Source organism: Pelodiscus sinensis, chromosome 15 (genome assembly GCF_052426305.1).
Source record: "Pelodiscus sinensis isolate ZL-2025 chromosome 15, ASM5242630v1, whole genome shotgun sequence".
NCBI lineage: Eukaryota > Metazoa > Chordata > Testudines > Trionychidae > Pelodiscus > Pelodiscus sinensis.
Window position 1 is genome coordinate 31663719 of NC_143066.1, and position 21717 is coordinate 31685435.

Consider the following 21717-nt stretch of genomic DNA (forward strand, 5'->3'; position numbering starts at 1 on the left):
AGAGACACCGTGAGTGGATTTCCCCACCCCATTTCTTCTTCTCCCCAGCTCCCCTATATGCTGGCAAGGCTGGGATGGGTGGAGCAGCATCGGTACTCATGCAGGGCAGGGGTTCAATCCTGCGGGGGGGTAGGGGCTGTCCCCGCTCTGTGCAGAGTCCCTGTGCCACCCGGTGGAGACGGGTGGGGAGCTGAGGCAGCTCTTGGGAACACTGGGGGAAGATGTGAGTCTAGATGAGGTTATTTCGAGAAAAAACCCTTCTTTCAAAATAACCCTTAAACCTCATTTTTTAGGGAGTAAGGGTTATTTTGAAAGAAGGGTTTTTTCTCGAAATAACCCTGTCTAGACTGCATTTGTTCTTTTGAAATAGGGTATTTCAAAAAAGTGCCCGGACACCATTATGCAAATGAAGTGTGGGAAATTCAAATCCACACTTCATTTGCAATTTTGCTTGGGAATGCAGTGTAGAAATACCCAGGATGGTTAAACACTGGAATAAATTGCCTAGAGGGGTTGTAGAATCTCTATCTCTGGAGATATTTAAGAGCAGGTTAGATAGACATCTATCAGGGATGGTCTAGATGGTACTGGGTCCTGGTGTGAGGGCAGGGGACTGGACTCAATCACCTCTTGAGGGCCCTTCCAGTTCTAGTGTTCTATGATTATATATATATATATATATATAGAGAGAGAGAGAGAGAGAGTAGGGAGAATCCTAACAACTGCACCGCCCTCCCTTGCTGACTCTGATACAGAGGAAGCAAGGTGGGAGCTAGCGCCCGTGGGCAGCAGTGTGGGGAGGGGCAGGCAGGAGCCCATATGCACAGAGACCCGTCTTTCGAACTGCCCCCTCTTGCTGACTTCCTGAGCACCTGGCCCCTGCACTGTTGCCTGTGCTAGACAGGCAGCAGCACAGAGAGTGCGCAGGGTAGGCGGTACATGCAGAAGCCGTCTTTCAAGCTAGCTCCCTGTGCATGCTGGCTCCACAAAGCCGCCTCCCACCCCCTGCACAGCTGCTTCTCTAGCAGCTAGGGGAAGGTCAGGGGGACAGGTGGGAGCTGGTGCTTGAGGGGAGCCGGCTTAAAAGACAGCTTCCCACGGACACTGGCTCCCACTTACCCCCCTTGTGTGTAAACACGTAACTACTGAAAAATTCAGCGGTTATACATTTACAAAAATAAATGTTTGCTAACGTCCCTATGTTCAGGACATACTCATTCTGTGCTTACCTAGTATTGATTTATTTATTCAGATTCATATAACAAATTAAAACAACTGCTCTTCTATGCATCTCTGCCATATATTTTTTTAAAAAGTTAAATCATCTTCATAACACCAAACACCATCCCCATAAATCTGATTTCCTCCAAAATCCACCCTGTAGTTTATCCTATAGATGAATAGATTTGGGGTTTTGTGACTCCGTGTGTGTGTGTGTGTGTGCCTCTGTGTGTGTGTTTTTTTTCTTTCAAGTCAGGACAAGAGGAAAAGTTAAATGGAGCTAAAATGTGACATAAACATAAGCATTGTGTTGATGACATTATTTTATCGGTTTAAATTATGATTGTTCTATTTGTTGCATCTTCTCACCTTTGGAAGTACTCCTCTGGGAGAATTATGGTTATTTGAGCCATCAGGAGGAGTTTTCACTTCCAGTTTGACACACAAATAAAAGGAGAAGTCTGCTTCACCTGCATTCATTTGATTGGATGGACATGGTCTGTAACCTATGTCTAGATTAGAGCACTCATACGGTGAAAAGTGTATATTACAGGAAACAGGACCTCCCCCCCCCCCCCCGCTGTTATCTGTCCAATAACTTGCTTTTAATTAAACAAACAGACGATTTTCTGATATTTTTAAGAGACTGAGAAATAGTTGGGACAGCACTATGCCGACTTCCATTTCTTTATTCAGTAGTTCAATAACTTTATAGCAATTGATCTAAATGTTTTTCTTTTACATCTAGTATTTGTGTTTCAAAATTCCTAAACTTGTTATTTGTGGTGCCAGATCTTTTATTTTTATGTTTGAAGTAATAGTTACACTTTTTGCACCTGAGGGTACCTGATATTGGTATAATTGAATCTGTGGTGGTAGATGACAAAATGCACTTTTTCTTTTGTAAGAAATATATTAAACCTTTTGTTTTAAGAAGAATAATTTCTCACTATTCTAATATAACCCTATTGAAAATACATCACAAATGCTGTTCAGTCTTTACACCTTGTATTTATTGAATAGTGTAATTACAGAATTTCACTGGAAAATGAAGCTATTTATTTTTATTGTTTTTATACAGGATTTTATGTCTTTCTTTTCATAGTTGCTCTAATAGAAAATTGAAATATAAGTGTCTCTTGGGCTTCTTATTGTGGGATTACCTCTTTAAAATTTCATGATCTGAAAAGCTTATAACATATACACACTTGGGTGTCCCCAGGGCAATTCTCAACTTTCTGTTGATTGTACTTACCTTCTTAGCAATATTGCTCTTTAATTTTTAAGGGTGTATGGTTTTTAGAAAGTTAATAGAAACAATGAACTGATTATTAATATCATCATTGCATTATAAGTTTCAGAATGTGGCATTTATTAGTACTCAGTAAATCTAGATGGTGTGTGATTGTATTTAGGATCATATCTAAGTAATTGTATTCAATAATGGGGTGGCTTTGTAATGTGGACAAAGGACTAACATGAGACCACTTGCTCCCTTTCACTTGTTTTAGGATGAAATTTGAATCCAGATTCTTAGAGGTAAAAAGCATGCAGCTTCATTGATGGTCTACCAATCCACTACAAATATGTCTTGGTGTGTGCAGGCTAATAATTCTGTAATGTAATTTGTGTAGGGATAAAATGAAAATTGTGAAGTCAAGTATGTCCACTAGTTATTATCAGTGACTTTAAGGTGGGAAACTTAATATTGGGTTCAGAAAAAAAGAGGATCCTTTTATAGAAAAAACAAAGTTTAGAGTCACTTTTCTGCGGATAGGTCCTGTATCATTGTCCCCATTTGAGATATATAGCATGTAATCCTACTGTTGTGTACTTAAAAAAACCTATTATATGAAATACTTCTTTGAAAGGATAGTTCTGCTATGTTTATTATATGTGTGTAGGGGAGTGGGGAATGAAACAAAACCTTGTAAAGGTCTATGGCAACTGTTGCTAGATGCATGTGGAGACACTATGTGAAACAACTACAGTACGTATGTAATACACATTTACAATGGCAAATACTGTTTGCTTCTGATTACTCATAAATAAAATTGTCTGAAAGTAATAAAACAGCACTTCCTTGGAATCATGTTTTGAGATTAACAGGAAAGAGAAGATCTTGTGGGACTAGTGGAAGTCAAAATTCATCTAATAATTCATGCTGTAGCAGAGTAGTAATATTAACCATTAAATGCATGGGTCTGGGCCTCTTTCAGTCTGTAACTCCAGATCTTCCTATGTTTCTGCTTCCCCCCACCTCCCATCTTTCACTTTTATTGATGAATCCTTTGTGTATTTTCAAACTAAATGCTGTCGTAGATCATAATTTCTACTATATATTTGAGAGATTTTGTGAGCGAGCAAGTCTGTCTGTCAATCTATTTGTTTGTTCAAAAACTCCTCCTAAATTGTTTGAGGAAGGACAACCAAATTTTGTATGCAGCTTCATCTTATCATAACTTAAAGCAAAGTAAGGGTTTGGTTATGCTGGGGAGGGGGGAAGTCCCTCCACTTCGGTGCGTATGAGGAATGCATAAAACCATACAAAAAGAGACAGAAATCACAAGGCAGGTAAAAGGGGCTAGTTGGGGGTACACTCTCTACCCCACATGCAGGACTGCCCCAACCTTGAACCTCCCACCTCCAGGCGCCCCTTGAAGAGGGCGGAGGGGGGAGGCTGCATTCGTACGGAAATATTGCTGACTGTTTCTCCTTACTGTGGAGCGAGGGGAAAGCGCACAGTTTGCTATGTTCCTCACTCTGGCTGGGGAGCACAGGAATGCAGAAGAACATGGATCCCACCCCTGGCTGTGGCCACTAGAGCTATATTGGCCATGGACAGGTGCTTCTTACCCGACCCCATGCTGCTGCAGTGAGAGCGGGCTGCATGCTGCAACCCTTCATCCCCAATGCCACCCCAAAGGAATGATTTAAATAAAGAAAAACAAAACTTATTTGAGTTAAGGACCTGAGGAATGCTGGGTAAATCTAGTATTAAAATAAATTCAGATTGTGGCAAAATATGCATTGAATGTAATTGCACAATTTTACATTATAATATATGATTTATATGTTGCTATAAGGTATCAGATGATACATTCCCCAGTGTTTTCTATTACTAATACTTTAGGATGTCACACATCACATAAAATGTCACATAAATTAATAGAATTTCATTATTTAGGGATATATAGATCCTGACACTGCTGACATATCTATGGATATGTTTACAGTGCATGCTTATTTCAAAATCAGCTATTCTGGAGTAGTTATTCCAAAACAGCTTATTCTGAAATAGTATGTCTCCACTGCAGGGAAGCCTCAAAATTAGTCTGAGACAGGCTTCCTTAATGTGGATATGCTATCTCGATTTAGAGCCCCAGAAAGCACTGGGGAGGAATAACTTAGAATCGCCTTGGTGAGGGGCTATTTCAAAATAGCAGCAGTGGAGGGACTACACACACCTTATTTTGAAATAGCAGTTTTGGAATAGGCGTTATTCCTCATAGAATGAGGTTTACAGATTTTAGAATAAGCTGTCCGTTATTTCAAAATTATTTCAGAATAACGGAATGGCCGTGTAGAATCTTTTCTAAACTTTGCTGAGCAATTTCCATTCATGTCTGATAAGTAGTGGTGTGAACTCATACACTCTGCCACTGCAAGATAACTTCTCATTAATCCAATAGGTATTTTATTGAGCAAATGAACTTTATGAACTGTTTTTCATTTTGTGGTGAAGTTTTCCCTCCAGCAAGTTCTATGGTGTGTTTCTTATGCAGAGTTTGCAGCATATGCATTTTTAAATACTAAGCCTTTGGTCAACACAATTTACTTGGGTGTACAGTTGCCAAAGTTACTGTATTGCTTGTGTGTGTGTGTATGCTTGACTGCATGCAGTACTGCTTTATGTACTCACCAAGAGTACTTGTGTTGATGTAAAGTTTAGTGCACCTTGAGTAGATATCCCTTTGCAATGCTCCACAATCCAGTAGAGTACCTTTCTGGGAAGTTCTCATTGTGTTGTGGGATACAGATAACTTGCCCATTGATCCCTGGGAGTGCTAGAGGTCAAGTTCCTTGTATGCAATTTTCTCCACCCATAATGCTATCTTTAATTTTTACATCTCCCCTTTTTATAAGATTCCATAGACTCCCATGGTACTTTTCAGTGTTTGTGCTCTCTGACAGAAGCATGGAGCCCAAACAGCTCTGCAGTGTTCTCATAAATGTTGCAAATACATGACAAACGATCCTCATGTATTTGCAGTCCCGTAGGGAGAGCCACAACAAGGGACAACATGGCAAATACTTAAATTACAGATTTTTAAGGACACAGCCTAAAAGCAATTCAAAGTTGTTGGTGGTATTCCTGGAAAGCTGCTGCTGGTTAAGCAGTGCTTCTGGGCCTGAGAAATAGCCACTTGACGGTTGGGTTCACATTACAGTACAGTTTTGGGATGATAAGCAGTGGCTAAAAAACTTTTGGGTACAAAATCTGAGTTCTTGGATCTGTGTACTCAGCTAGCTCGACGGAGCCCTCTGAGGCAGGGACACCAGAATACCAGCTTCATGGACAGTTGAGAAGAAAGTAATGATTCTGGTCTGGAAGCTTGCAGTGCCAGACTGTTGCCAGTCAGTGGGGAATTAGTTTGGAGTTGGAAAGTACACAGCGAAGGCTGTTGTTATACAAGTGCATAGGGCAGTGGTTCTCAACTCATTTCAGACCACGGACCACCAGGCCAATCAAAAATTTTTTGTCGACTACCTCCTTTTTGAGACATGATAAAAAAGAGCAGACAACAAACATTTTGGTTTGAAATTTATTTCTTACTAACAGATTTTTGGATTCTATTCTCACTGACAAGCTTTTCAATGTTTGGAGTGGTACTTGATAATGCACAATGAATATCGCTTTCCACTGCAAGCTGATTCCTCTGTTTGAACTTAACGTGCAACAAACACGAAAATGTAGTCTTACGCATATAAGTTGATGCAAATGGCAAAAGAAATCTGACTGCATGTGCTGACAGATTTGGGTAACTCCCGGTCACGCTGGCCCAAAATTTCTCTATGGTAGACTGCTGGTACACGTCTTGAGCCACAAAATAATTTTTCAGATCCAAGAATTCCTCCAGAAGTATCGTTGGAATTCGTCTCGTAGCTTCCGTAAATGATCGAGAATTTGTGTCCGAGTGGCTTCCTTTTTCCTGAGCATGGCATCCACATATGGAAATTGAACCAAATTATTGCCTTCAACTCTTATGATCCAGAGTTCCAATTTGTCAAGAAAAGCCTTGATGATGCTTTGGTGAGAGAACAGATTTGTATCTTTCCCTTACGGCTGAAGATTCAATTTGTTCAAGATTCCAAAAATATCAACAAGATACACAAGTTCTAAATTTGACTGCATCAGCACATTTCAGAATTCCTCTTTCCCTTGAGCCTGGAGAAATAAATCCAACTTCTCTCTCAATTGAAAAACTCTGTTGAGTACGTTCCCTGCTGACAACCACTGTACAGAAGTGTAGAACAGCAACACATCAGAATCGGAACCCATGTCCAGGCAAAATCTTTTGAACAGCATGGTGTTCAGAGCCGATGATTTGATGTGATTCACCACTTTCACCAACTCTTTGAAAATGGCGTTCAGTTGATCAGGCAATGTTTTTGACACCAAAGCTTCCCTTTGAATGAAGCAATGAACTCCATTTACCATTGGAGTGCGCTGTTTCACCAGCATTTGGAAACCCTATCTTGAGCCCAGCATGTCAGGTGCACCATCAATGGTGATACCCACAAGATTTATCCAATCTAGACCTTGTACTTCAAAGAAATTGTTAACAATTTCCATCACATCCTGAGCCTTTTACAAAAAAGAAACTCGTCTTTAAGTATCCCTCAACCATGTATCGTGTGAACACCAATAGCTGAGAGCACAATGCGACGTCGGTCAACTCATCCAATGGTATGGCAAACAATGGAGACTTCTTTATTTCATCCACACCTTGTTCACTGATGTTCTGTGATATCTCATTTATCCATCTTGATACGTGTTGTTAGAGACAGCTATATCATTCAGCTTCCTTGCTGCTTCCTCGACAAGAAGAAGCTGCACCATCTCTTTTTCACAGGGGAGGACAAGTTGCTCTACAATGGTATGAGGCTTCTTGGCCTATGCAACTTTGTATGCAACAATGTAGGAAGCATGCACTGCATTGCTTGTCTTATTGTAGAATGCACTTGTTGAGTTGAGACGCTGACATTTCAGTCCTGATAACCACCACTCAAAATAATCTTCATCCTTTTGCAACAAGTTGGGGTGACACTTTTCGAGATGGAGTTTCGAGATGGAGCTTATCCGGCTTCATTGAGTCATTCCACAAGACTTTGAAACAAATAACATAATGTGCCAAATCCACGCCTTCTTTTTCTTGACAAATGAAACCGAATTTGATGTAGTCCTCCAAATACTTGTGCTTGACATTTCTTCCTGTCATTGCCATTATAAACAAACTACACCACATATGTAAATCAGCACATGTAGCACAGGACGAACGACCCAGCAACTGCTCAGCCTGACGGCGGCAGCTACACTGACTCTCAAAGCCTCAGACAGAAGTTACTGGCAATATAACGCAGTTGTGTCCTAAGTGATGCTATGGATGATGCACCATATGCGTCCTAAGTGATGCTTGTGAACACGGTGTAAAACAGCCTAATGGCGGCACCTTTTCACGCCGTGTGACTTTGGACAATGTTCCTGTGGACCACCGAAAAAGTCACCATGGACCACCAGTGGTCCATGGACCACCAGTTGAGAACCACAAGCATAGGGCCATTAACTGTGTCCTTCTATTAGGAATGTAACATCCTGTTTGATTGGTTAACTAGTTAAACATTATTTTTAACTGGTTAACTCATTAAAGGGGACATGGGCAGTGTGTCTTGACTCTACAGATTTTTTAAAAACTTCCCAAGATCACAGATTCCCTGGCCTTGGGAGGTAGCTGCCACCACCCACGTGAGAGAAAAAAAAAACCTTTTCTCTTTCCAGGAAGAAAGCATTTGGGAACTTCTTCCAGAGAGGTATCTCAAGCTCTTTTACTACTAGAGAGCTTGAAAAAAGAAAAGAATCTGTAATCTCTGGTTGCTGACCCCTCTGTGATAGGCATGTATACATAGACCTCCTATTATATTCCAGGACACAAGAATTAGAGCATAGCCTTAAAAAAGTGATTTTATTAACAAAACAAAAAGATATACTTGATAAAGCATACTTGGTTACTAGGTGTTCTATAGCAACTCAGAAAAGAACAATTTCATAGAATCATAGAGCTGGAGGAGACCTTAGAATGCCATCAAGTCCAGCCCCCTGCCCAAGGCAGGACTGATCCCAATTCAAAAACACAGAGAAAATTCCATCCCTGGGATACAGCTTAAAGTACTGGGTAGGGAGGAGGCACATGGATTTAGCACAGAGAAGTTTAACCATCAACAAAACAAAGAAAATAATCTGATCGCATCTAAACAGACCTTCTATTCCTTATCTGCTGACAGATCCGTGCTTCAAGGTCCAGTCCATTTCTATGGCCAGTATTCTTTGTAGGCATGGTCCAATTTCTGCCTGGTTCAATTCATCTTGTTCCCCCAGCTCCTGGCTTAAAACTCACACCAAGAAAAAGAAGCAAGCAGGGTTTCTTTCATTTCAAATTTCAGTACCTTCCCCCATGGCTCTCTGGGCTCCCTGCTAACACCTCCTAGCTACCTGAATTTAATTCTTTGGTTACTGAATGCTGGGATGTTCAGAAAAGACCAGCACGCCTCTTATCTATCACAGGTGGTGCATAAATTTAGGCATCTCTATCTAGGTGCCTTTGTCTTAGTAAATAACCAGATTTTTAGCGCTGTTGTGCACCCAAAGCTAATATTATAAAAGTCTGAAATCAGCTACTTTGCATTACTGCAGTACACACATACTTTACTTTGACTTCAGTTAGACTGCCTTTGACTTCAGTGGGACAATTGGGTAAAGTAAAGCATAAGTGTTTGAAGGAAGGATTATATTTTGTTTTCTAAATATGAATTTAGTTGTTTGACTTTAGGCATCAACATTTGAAAATCTTGGCTTCGGTTCCACCAATATTTAAGAAATTATAAATTACAGATTTAGTTATACATTAGAATAAATTCCTGTCACATTTACCAGTAACACATATGACAAGATAATAATCAATACTGTGATTTTAGAATGCTAATGTATTTTAATTTTGTTGGAGCTGTATTTTCATTGGCATGAGATAAAAGGTTCTAATTCAACTGTAAGAAGTCTGGTAAAAGACCCAACTTCTTAGTAGTTTTACAAATAATTTAATATTATAGCCTCTTAAAATAGTGTTTTATACTATCTATAGAACAAAAATGATATTCAGATCTCCAGAAGGATGCTGCCAGACGTGAATCATAGCAGAGATGTATTTTGCTGTGCCACTTTTCTAATACAGAATTTTGTCACTGACCATTTGCAGTCTGTGGTGTCATAGCTTGTTATTACTACTCGTTACTTTCAGAGAATAGTGAATAAAACCATTAGTTTTTGGTTATTTTCTTATACCACATATTAGATTTCTGTGCAGTCATCATCTACATTTCTTTTCAATACATAAGCCAAGAAAGGTTTAAGTCAGTATATTGAACAGATTGGAGAGATCTAAGAAATTTCATGTGTCATTTCCCTTCAACTTAGCAAACGACATTTATTATTAAATAAACTGCTCTAATATTACTTTATGTAACTGTACTAGAAAAATTGGTTTTGTCTTAGAAAGATTAGTTTTTGTCGAGAAAAAAAATGTGTTCATTTTTGTTCGAGGAAGGAATTCAGGCATCACAAGTGTTTATTAAAAATGAAGATGACTTTTGTGGTGACAGCAAGTGACAGACTTAATAACACTACCTTCTTTAAAGTTACCATTTTAACTCTGTATAGCAGAAGCTTTTGAGAAGTGACAAGCTCCAGTTCTTTCCTTGAAGTAATTTTCAAGAAGATATCTGACTACTACCTGCAGTTTCAGAATTATAGCTGTTTTTTTCTTGAATATGTAAGAAACAGATCAATGTGCTATAAACGCACTCATGTTTAACTTTTGCTTTCTGTAAACTAACATAGTTGCATTACCTGTTAGAAGAGTAAAGTAATTTAGTGAGTGAAAAAGTTACCATATTTACAAAAAATTTCTAGATCCTGAAGTTTTGTGGGAAATTCTTCAAAAATATTGTAATAATTGAGGCAGGAACCTTGTCATTTTATGTTTTCATACAGCAGCGTGCACACCAAGTATACTGCCTGAATAATATTCATCTTTAAAGTGTAAATCATTTCTGTGTAAATGTAATAAAATTGAGGGTGTTTAATGATCACATTGCACAGTTAAAAAGTTAGTAATAATTGAATTCTTCCTGAATGGTGCTAATTAGAATATTCCAGTACATTTTTGGATGCTAGTATATGTCCTATATTTTGTGCTTTGTACTAGAAAGCTTAGTTAAGATTAAATGTTTTTTTAAAATGTATTTTCAATTTTTATTGAAAGAGAATAATACACTGAGTCACAGGTCTGTTGTTGTTGGATGAAATTTGCTTTATTTTTCTGATGCTTAAGGTTGTGATACAGACATATAGTCCTAAGACTCTAATACTGTGGTGGGTAACCTGTGGCCCACAGGCTGTATGTATCCTATCAAGCTTCTATGTGTGGCCCATGAGAAATTAATAGATCTTGCCTATTGCCTGGAACTGGAAGGGACCTTGAAGGGTCATTGAGTCCAGTCCAGCCAGTCCCCTGCCTTCACAGCAGGACCAATTAACATCCCTGACAGATTTTTGCCCCAAATAGCCTCCTGAAAGATTGAACTCACAATGCTGGGTTTAGTAGGCCAATGTTCAAACCACTGAGCTGTCCCTCCCCCCACAAACTTTAAAGGTCCAATCCAATTTTAGGCATAGTATTCTTTTCTAGGCATGGTATTCCTGCCTGGTTCAGTTCATCTTATTCCCCCAGCTCCTGGTATGAACTCCCCAAATGGAGTCTGAAGCAGGTAATTGATTTTTCAATTCAGATCTTAATACTTTCTTCCCATTGGCTCTTCTGACTCCTTGCCAACACTTCCTGGATTTTTTTTCAAGGATTCTGAGTCTCTGAGTTTAACCCTTTGTAGGTAGTACTCCTCCCATCCATCACAGTTGCCCACACATAGGTTTGCCAGATTCTGCTGGTTTCCGCCTGCATAATTATTTTTTCTAACAGTATTATTGAAGTGACACACATTTAAAGTGAGGTGCATGCCGATTGCACACAACACCGACTATAAGAACTATGCACTCCCTTGGCATTCAGTCAAAATGATGCTATGGTTCAAGTGGCACGCTGCAAACTCTAGATACACAAGCACAGTTAGCAAAATTACCCTATCCCGGGAGACTGTTTTGCTTACAACAATCTTACAGCCCACTGAGATGAAGAGGAGTCACTCATGGGGCCCACTTACTGGTCTAGGTTGCCCATCACTGGTCTAATACCTTGGATGAATCCCCTTGCTGAGAAACTGCTCCCAAACTTGCTTTCAGTAAAGAGGAAACTTGGAACAATAGCAGGAAACTTGGAAATGGCAGAGGTGCCATAATAACTTCTTTGTTTTGGTTTTCACCAAGACGTTTGATGAAGACGGGATGCCTAACATAATGAATGGTAATGGAAATGGGGTAGGCTTAGAAGTTAAAATAAAAAAAGAACAAGTTGAAGCCATCTAACTTTTCTAAGTTCTTTTAAGTTACCAGGGCCTGATGAAATGCATCTCAGAATACAGGCAGTCCCCGACTTACGCGGATCCGACTTATGTCGGATCCGCACTTACGAACGGGGCTCTCTCACCCCGGAGGTCGAGGTGGCGGATTGCTGCCTGCGAGCTCCGGGGCGAGAAAGCCCTGTTCGTAAGCTGCTCCCGGTGCCCCTGGTCTGCTGGAGACTGTCTCCAGCAGACCAGGGGCACCGGGACTGAAGCCGCAGCAGCGGCGGTTCCTGCGCTTCTGAGACTTTGCTCTGGCAAAGCCTCAGAAGCGCGGGAACCCGCCGCTGCTGCGGCTTCAGTCCCGGTGCCCCTGGTCTGCTGGAGACGGTCCTCAGCAGACCAGGGGCACCGGGACTGAAGCCGCAGCCATGGCGGGGTCCCGTGCCTCTGAGACTTTGCCAGAGCAAAGCCTCATAGGCGCGGCACCCCGCTGCTGCTGCGGCTCTGCTCCCCGTGTCCCTGGTCTGCTGGGGGGGGGGCCCGCAGCTAGTGTGGCTCCCCGCCCCCAGCAGACCAGGCTTTTGTTGTGGACCCTGGGGCAGAGCAGCTGGGGCGCCGATTGGTCCTGCAGCGCCGCTCTGGGCACTACTGGACCAACCCGGCAGCACCCCAGCTGCTCTGCCCCAGGTCCTGATTCAGCCGCTGCTGGTCAGTTTCAGCAGTGGCTGAATCAGGACGCCTGGGGCAGAGCAGCTGGGGTGCTGCTGGGTTGGTCCAGTAGTGCCAAGGAGCGAGGAGCGGTGCTACTGGAGCACCCCAGCAGCACCCCAGCTGCTCTGCCCCAGGCGTCCCCAAGTCAGCCGCTGCTGAAACTGACCAGCGCTGACTACAGGAAGCCCGAGGCAGAGTTGCTGTGCCCCAGGCTTCCTGGAATCAGCCGCTGATCAGTTTCAGCAGCAGCTGACTTGGGGACGCTTGGGGTTCTTAAGTTGATTCTGTATGTAAGTCAGAACTGGCGGTCAGTTTCAGCAGCGGCTGAATCTGGACGCCAGTTCCGACTTACATACAGATTCAATTTAAGAACAAACCTACAGTCCCTATCTTGTACGTAACCCGGGGACTGCCTGTACTCACAAAGCTGATAGAGGAGGTATCTGAGCCTTTAGCTATCATCTTTGAAAAGTCATGGAAGTGGGGAGAGATTACAGAAGACGGAAAAGGGCAAATATAGTGTCTATATATAAAAAGGGAAATAAGAACAATCCAAGAAACTACAGATAACTCATTTTAACATTTGTGCCAAGGAAGAAAAATGGAGCAAGTAATTAAGGAATTCATCTGCAAGCAACTGGAAGATAATAAGGTGATAGATAACAGCATGGATTTCTAAAGAAAAAATCATGTCAAACCAATCTGATAGTTTTTTTTGATAGGATAACAAGTCTTGTGGATAAGGGAGAAGCAGTGGACGTGGTATACCTAGGCTTTAGTAAAGCATTTGACACAGTCACACATGACCATCTTATCAATAAACTAGGAAATACAACCTAGATGGAGCTACTATAAGGCAGGTGCATAACTGGCTGGATAACTTTTCTCAGAAAGTAGTTATTAATGGTTCACAATCATGCTGGAAGGGCATAACAAGTTGGCTTCCACAGGGGTCTGTTTTGGGACTGGTTCTCTTCAATATCTTCATCAATGATTTAGATGATAGCATGGAGAGTATGCTCTTTAAGCTGGAAGGGGTTGCAAGTGCTTTGGAGGATAGGGTCATAATTCAAAATGATCTGGACAAACTAGAGAAATGGTTTGAGGTAAATAGGATGAAGTTTAATAAGGAGAAATGCAAAGTACTCCACTTAGGAAAAAATAATCAATTTGAGAAGCAACTGTCTAGAAAGTATTACTACAGAAAGAGATCTAGGGGTCATAGTGGACCACAAGGTAAATATGGGTCAACAGAGTGACACTGTTGAGAAAAAAGCAAACATAATTTTGGGATGCATTAATAGGAGTGTTGTGAGCAAAACACGAGAAGTCATTCTTCCACTCTACTCCGCACTGATTAGGCCTCAGCTGGAGTATTGTGTCCAGTTCTGAGCACCACATTTCAGGAAAGATATGGAGGAATTGGAGAAAGTCCAGAGAAGAGTAACAGAAATGATTAAAAGCCTAGAAAACATGAGCTATGAGGGAAGACTAAAAGAACTGGGCTTGTTTAGATGAGAAAAGAGTATACTTAAGAGTACGTCTATACTGCACCCTTTTCCTGCAAAAGTTTATGCAAATGAAGCGTGGAATAGAATATTGCTGCGCTTCATTTGCATAATTAATTAGGGGCCATTTTCATGCAAGAGGCTTTTGCACAAAAAGGAACTGTATAGATGGCTCCTTTATGCGCAAAAATGCCCTCTTGTGCAAGAGCCATTCTTCCTCATTTTTTCAGGAAGAACAGCTTTTGAGGAAAAAGGGTGCACTATAGACATAGTCTGAAAGGGGACATGATAGCAGTTTTCAAGTATCTAAAAAGGTGTTACAATGATTAGGGAAAAACATTGTTCTCCTTGACCTCTAGTGATAGGACAAGAAGCAATAGGCTTAAACTGCAGCAAGGGAGGTTTAGGTTGGACATTATGAAAAACTTCCTACCTGTCAGGGTGGTTAAACACAGCAATAAATTGCCTAGGGAGAAGGACTGGCCTTACTACAAGGCCAACTGAGGCGGCCGCCTCAGTGCCAGACTTGGGGGGTGGGCGCCACTAGGACCCAAAGTGTAGAAAATTGTGTCTGCTGCTGGTGCATATATATTCTCTCTGCTCTAGATGCACAGAGATGGTGGAGTGCCATGAGGAGAATAAAAAAGGAAGAAGGCAGAATTGAGACCTTTCAAAGTTTTGGCCCAAGCGAGGAGGCATGGGGGCATCATTTGAGCTCCCCGCCTCAGGTGCCAAAATGTTGTGGGCTGGCACTGCTAGGGAGGTTGTGAAGTCTCCATCACTGGAGATATTTAAGAGCAGATTGGATAGACATCTATCAGGGATGATCTAGACGGTGCTTGGTCCTGCCACAAGGATAGGGACTGGACTTGATGATCTGTCGAGAACCCTTCCAGTTCTAGCATTCTATGATTTTATTATTCTTTGAAGTGTTTAAATTGAATCATAATCATTCTAATTACAGTTAGTAGTAAAACAAGTGCTGAGCAGGGAAAAGTATGGTTTAGGTGACTTTTCAATGACTCCCTTTTAGCATATGGTAATCCAGTGGTAGGTAACCTTTTTTGGGTCAGGGGATACTGACCCACAGAAAAATCAGTCGACGACCGCATGCAAGCGAGAAGCGGGAAAAAAACTCTCATTGTGGCCCTTGACTGAGAAGCAGAAAGACACTCCCCACATTACTCTTGCACACCTGAGCCTAGGGGGCACCAGCATAGTTAATTTTGTGTGCTCCAGCACTCAGGGGAGCAGCAGGGGGGCTGGAGCACCAGCATGGGGTACCCAGCGCTAGGGGTGGGCCCTGAGCCTTGGGGGCCAGAACCAGGCATGCGGAGGGCTAGATCTGGCCCCTGAGCTTGTGGTTCCTCACCCCTGTGCTAATCTGATTACCAACCACTTTTGCAGAAAAAAAAGTATTTTATGTCAGGAATTTATTTCATTACCCACAGAAAGTGTGATTCAGCTGCCTTTTTGAAGCTCAAATAGGGTTGCCAGGTGTCCAGTTTTGAACCGGACAGTCCAGTATTTGAGCTCTGTTTGGGAAACAAATTGAGAAAATGTAAATGAGAAAATATAAAGGTCCAGTATTTTCTAAATAAGATGTAATGTAGATTGTGATAGAATGTCAAGTGTGTCCAGTATTTTTGTCGAAACCATCTGGCAACCTTAAGCCCAAATCTTTGCCAGAATGTAAAAGAACATGGGTTGTTGAGATATTTGTACCCTGTGAATAGTTTGAATATATATGACCATGGTTTTGCCTGCAATTTTGCAGTAATTCTATATCAATCCAAATCTACTCACTGTAACTTCTTGTTATAAAACTTTAGAGGTATTCTAGTTTCAGTGGTCAGGCCCTAATAAAAATATATGTTTACGAACCTATAAAAATGGGAAATTATAAACTTCCTTTCAACATACCTGAAGAAGGTTCCCATTGTTGCCACTACATCATTTTCCCTTTAACATTTTTTAGAGCTTCTTTATTTCTGGTTGATCCAAGTCACATTTAGCCTGAATTCTTTGAGGCCTCCTATGGTCTTGCTCTTCATTGTGCTCATTTACCAATTAGGTGTTTGTAGGAAGGACGAAGAAACTCACGTCTTCTAGGGTGGCGTCTTCCAGAATAAACACTAGTAAAACACATAGTAACACAGGGACTGCTGAAGAGGCACTTCTCTGGGATACCTTTATTCTCAGTATAGCCTGTGTTATTATTTACTGGGAATGAGCTGTGATTTATTGGGACGTGGAAGTTTAACTAACTACCAGTTCAGGCAATTTATTTTTCATGCAGAAGACATCTACTTGTTTTAAACCCACCCTTCTGATCCCAAAGGAATTTGGATATGTATCCTTCACGCACATTTGAAACTGGTTATTTACTGCAGTTACGTCGCTCTGTGGTGAAGAAAACTGACTGGAATTTTGTTGGTGTTTATAGACTTGCAAGCAATTATTCAGACTTTTGTTAGAAACAAAAGAAACAAAAAACAAAAAAGAGTTCCCACAAAGGGTACACTATTAGTGTGATCTCAGAATGAAGCATTTATCAAATAAAACAATTTTAATATTGCTGATGTTTAAAGCTAATGTGGGAGGTAGTTGCTCCTTTTGTATTTACTGTACAATACATCAAATTTACTTTGTGGTAAATACTTCGCTTGTGGGGAAAAAATGTTCAATATAGCTTTGTATTACAAAAGCATAATTTAATTCTAGTTGTAATCGTCAAGTTAAAATCAATACCACTTTTCTAGAGCACTTCATATGTCAGCATATTCTTAAATATAATGGTATAATCAATAATCAATTGGACACTTAGGTTTTAGTAATTAGCTTTATCTAGTAATTTTTCAAAAGACCCTACACTAGCTTAACCCATACAAAAGCTCTTTCTTTTTCCTTGTATGTACAGATGGAGAGAAACCTCAGAACAAAATTACTTTCTGGATTTTTGGTATATTTGTTTTTTCATTCACCTTCCCTGATTTTTTTAAATTGTTTAAAAGGTTAAAGCCTAGTTGCTTTGTAACAATCAAGTCAACAATGTTTTTTTTTAAATCAACTTGTTAGCAGATTTGACACATTCAGAGATTCAGTAACTTTTCTTGTCTAAATATTATTTGCAGTGTAGTTGAAGCCGTGTTGATTCCAGGATATTAGAGAGATAAGAAGAAGGAGATATTTTTATTGGATCAACTTCTGTTTGTGAAAAAGACAGAAGATGGTCCAATAAAGAATATAAGCTCATTCATCTTGTCTAATTGGTGTACATATAAAGTTGTATTTAATTAAACATAGGACACAAGACTATTACATACTAACTTGTTAGTGGGTAGCTTCATATTTTCATACCTAGCTTGCAAACTAGCTGACATCTTTAGGGTCCTTCAACCATTTTAAGAGGGCACAGCTGCAAGGGACCAGTGTGGAATCTTAGTGCCTCACAACTATTGATGAATGTATGATCTCATAACTGTGGGGTATGAAAAGTATTATTTCCATATTACAGATGGGAAACTGAGACACAGAGTGATGAAGTGATTTACCCATGGTTAGTCAGAAAGTCTGTGGCAGAGCTTGAAATGGAACCTAAATCTTAAGGAATATTTAAAGTAGGGAGGAAAGAGGTTATCCAGTAATAATTAGAGTTACCAGAATGCTTACTGGATAATTGGTTGGACAGCCAGCAGACAGGGCTGTGTCCACATCGGGCTGGCAGGACCCTATCCCTAGCCACTTTGGGTCAACTGGTGGGGCCTTGGCCCCAGCTCCACCAGAGCAGCTCAGGTGGGCAGCAAAGATCTTGGTCCTGGCCATGCCAGAGCAGTCCCATTTCCTCTCACCTGCTGACAGCAATGTGCAGGGGAGTGGAAGAGGAGATAGAAAAAAGGTGAGTGGTTCTGCCATTAGCTTGATCTCCTCGGGGCACAAATCTATCTTATAGTACTATTAGTGTGGGATGATGTTTTTCCTTTGGATACCTCCTGAACATGTGATAGCAAGAGATGGAGAACAGCTGCAGAAAGATGTAGACAAGTTTGTGATCACTTGAGGAATATGTCTGTCTGTGTCCAATTATGAATTCCACTTGATTTTATGAATACTATTTATGTAGCATGTAGAGACAGATCAGAACCAGAAGACTCATCTGGAGGAGTGAGAAGAGCATACATAAATTGTTGGGAAGGCTTTGGAGGTTCAACACTGATCTCAGCATTGAGGGCAGTTGAACTGTGAGTTTCAGTATCTAGAACAGGAAGTCTGGCCTGAGAGCCCATAATGAGAGAGAGCATCTGGACATTACTCAACCCCAGTTGGTATAGAACGTATGGGATCCAAAGGTTAGGTACAACACAGGAGACTTGTGAATATCCAGTAGGAGTGATTCATCCCAGGGCTGTATCAAAGAATCCTTTCTTTATAAAAACTAAACAAAAATAAACAACTCACAAAACCCCAAACACACATAAAACACAAGAAAGGCAAATATCAGATATTTTGTGCAAAATTCTGCTGTAGTCTACCACATACGTGAAAACCACTTGAAAGATCTTATCCATATCTGTACTTCAGGATGACATGATAATTCATTTAGAGTTTTATAAACAGTGAGCTTGAATGACAAGCCATTCAGTAAGGTTAGAAATCTACTTTCTATGTTTTTCATGATTTACTCTGAGACAGGTAAGACATCAGTGAAAAGTATACAAGAAGCAGTCGAACAGTTCTTGATCTCATAAATGTCCATTTCTGTTCTGTTCTGTGTCCATTTCTGTTCTTATTTTTGTTCATTTTGAATTCTAAACAGTTTTTCAATATCTGAGTCTGCCAAGTCAAACAAAATATGATTGTCAAGAAAATATTAATCTTTGAATGGCAGGCTCTGAAGACAACCATCTGGTGCAAACATGCAGGGGAAACCTATTGCTGTTACAACTTAACAAAGTAAAAAATAATCCTTGGAGTGCTGTTCAGTACTTAGCCGATAAGGAGATGTAATAATAAATTTTGAGAGCAAACTCTCAGCAGCAGCATCTTACTTATCAATCACATGTATGACAGAGTTGTGGATTATGGCTTTAAATAAACTACCGAAGAAGTCTGACTTTTTAAAATGTTGCTAGTGACATGAAAAGTAACATTGAGGGTGCAAAAAATGACCAAGGTATTTAACTGTTTTCAGTTTAGTTATTTTGAGACTCTGAAGGATTCTTTCCTTTTTCTTCCTGATTACAGGAAGAGTTGCTCAAAAGTACAGGATCTGCCGAAAAAGCTCTCCGCTGTCGGCAGAGCCGTGGCTAGACTTTACTTTCACTTTCAAAAGGGCGTGTGATCGGCACAGTGCCCGAATGTGAGTATGCAAATGAAGCCCGGGATATTTAAATCCCTGACTCATTTGCACTTTTGAAGTGCTTGAGTTGCATCCCTCTGCCAACAGAGGGATGCAATCTGGAGGTAACCCTTATGGTTTTTAGTGTCATCATCAGAGAGATGGGGCCAGAAGTAGCAATAAAGGGGTAACATACTGCTATATGAAACAGCAGTCTAAGTAGTACAATGGAGAGTACCAGTGGCATCTAGAGTAAGAACAGTGATTGCATCTGCTTTTCACTTTTCACTGGCAGGAGGCCAGTGTGATACAGAGAGAATAGGGTAGTGAAATTCTTTACATCCCTGTATTTTACTCTCATTAGACCTAGAAATAATTATAATGCTTAGTTAGGTGCCTTTCATCTTAATGTCCTTTACAAAGATTATATAATGTAAAAGCTATGATTAAACTTTCACTTCATAAAAAGTTATACATTTTGGAAACAAATTACTAATTTTTTATATGGCTAGAATGTATAAAATAAAATGATGATTTGGAAATCTCAAGCTACAGAAAAGTTTTAAATAAAGATGATGAACCAGCAGAGGGCACCTGAAATCATTCTTTGTTATTGATGGTGATGGTTGTCCTGCAGACAGTACAAAGAATTGCAACCTATTCATTTTGAGCCTGTATACTGATATCAAGATAAACAATTACTAGGCAAATTTTTACTTCCTATGCAAGCATGCCCCCAGGAGATTTGTAAGGGATGCTTAACAGAAGCATTGTTTTGGCACAAACTTCTACCCTTCAGACTCTCAGCTGCCCCAGTGAATACACGTAACAAATACTAATTTTCGTCCTTGCACTACAGAAAACAAGGGGAATATATTTCTTCTTATTGGTAGCCTATTAGTAACATTACAACACACACTAAGAGCAATAATTATCTAGGTCAGTGTTTCTCAAAGCGATCTGCGGACCCACTCTGAGAAAGTTACTACCGGGCCATTCTCGTTTGTTTACTTCCTGGCTCTGCAGCCAGGGAGCCTCGCAGTTCCCTTTGTCTGTGATTCGCCATTTGTAGCCAATGGGAGCCGCGAGGCTCTATGGTTGCTTAACTAGTAAGTAAGCAAACTGGAGTGGCCCAGTAGCAGATTTCTCAGAGTGGGCCTACAGGCCTCTTTGAGAAACGCTGATCCAGGTGGTTCTTCATTGAGAGGTGTCCCTGTGGTGCTCCACTCCAGGCATTAGTGCATACTAGCACCTTTGCATGGAGATTTTTGTAGCAGTGTTGCACACATGGGGCTCATCTTGTGACTCCCACTCCCCTGTTCAGAGTGCTGTATGAGGGACCCAGAATCCTCAGTACCTTTTCTTCTGTTACTGGCTGGAGACAGATTGCAACAGTCACACTGTCAACACTCTCCTCTGACCTTCAGTAATTAGGATGGTTTCTCTTAGTTAACTAGTGTTGATAAAAGAAGGGACAAAATGACTGCAGCTCTTGGTCACCAGGATGCCCAGTTCCCCAGGCTTCAAGAGATGTGCCACCAGCAGGCAGATGTCCATATGATTTGTACACACAAATGGAGTAGGTTTAATGCCTGTTGCACTGCAAAGCAAATAGATCCCAGAACAGACTGCTTCCCCTCATCCTGGACTATCTCCTCAAGTTAAAACAACCCAGACTTTCTCTCAGCTCCTTTAGGGTACATCTAGCAGCTATTACTGCATTCCATGTCAAAATAAACAATAACACTATGTTTACTCGCCCTATTACCAAATGCTTCTTAAAGCATTACCATGCTCTACCCCTTTTATCTTGTCCCCTACACCTTCTTGGAACCTGAATCTAGTCCTCATAGTCTCACCCCAAAACCATTTGAGCCACTAGCCACTTGCTTTTTACTGCACCAATCTATGGAAGTCCCATTCCTCGTGGAGATCACTTCTACCAGAGGTGTTGGAGAGCTGGGAGCACATATGACAGACCTACAATACACCATATTTTTCAATAACAAAGTTACTCTGAGAACTTACCTCAAGTTTCTCCCTAACGTTTGCTCTTCTCTTTGACATTAACCAACCCATACATCTCCCAGTAATCTTCCCAAAACCACGTCCCAATGCATTAAAAACCATCTTGTACACCCTTAATGT

The 21717-nt window shown here is 40.8% G+C and overlaps 1 protein-coding gene across 7 annotated transcripts in view; it reads left to right on the forward strand.

Moving 5' to 3' along the window:
- SDK1 (sidekick cell adhesion molecule 1) overlaps positions 1-21717 on the forward strand; it is an 844750-nt gene that overhangs the window by 137909 nt on the left and 685124 nt on the right. The window lies entirely within an intron of this gene.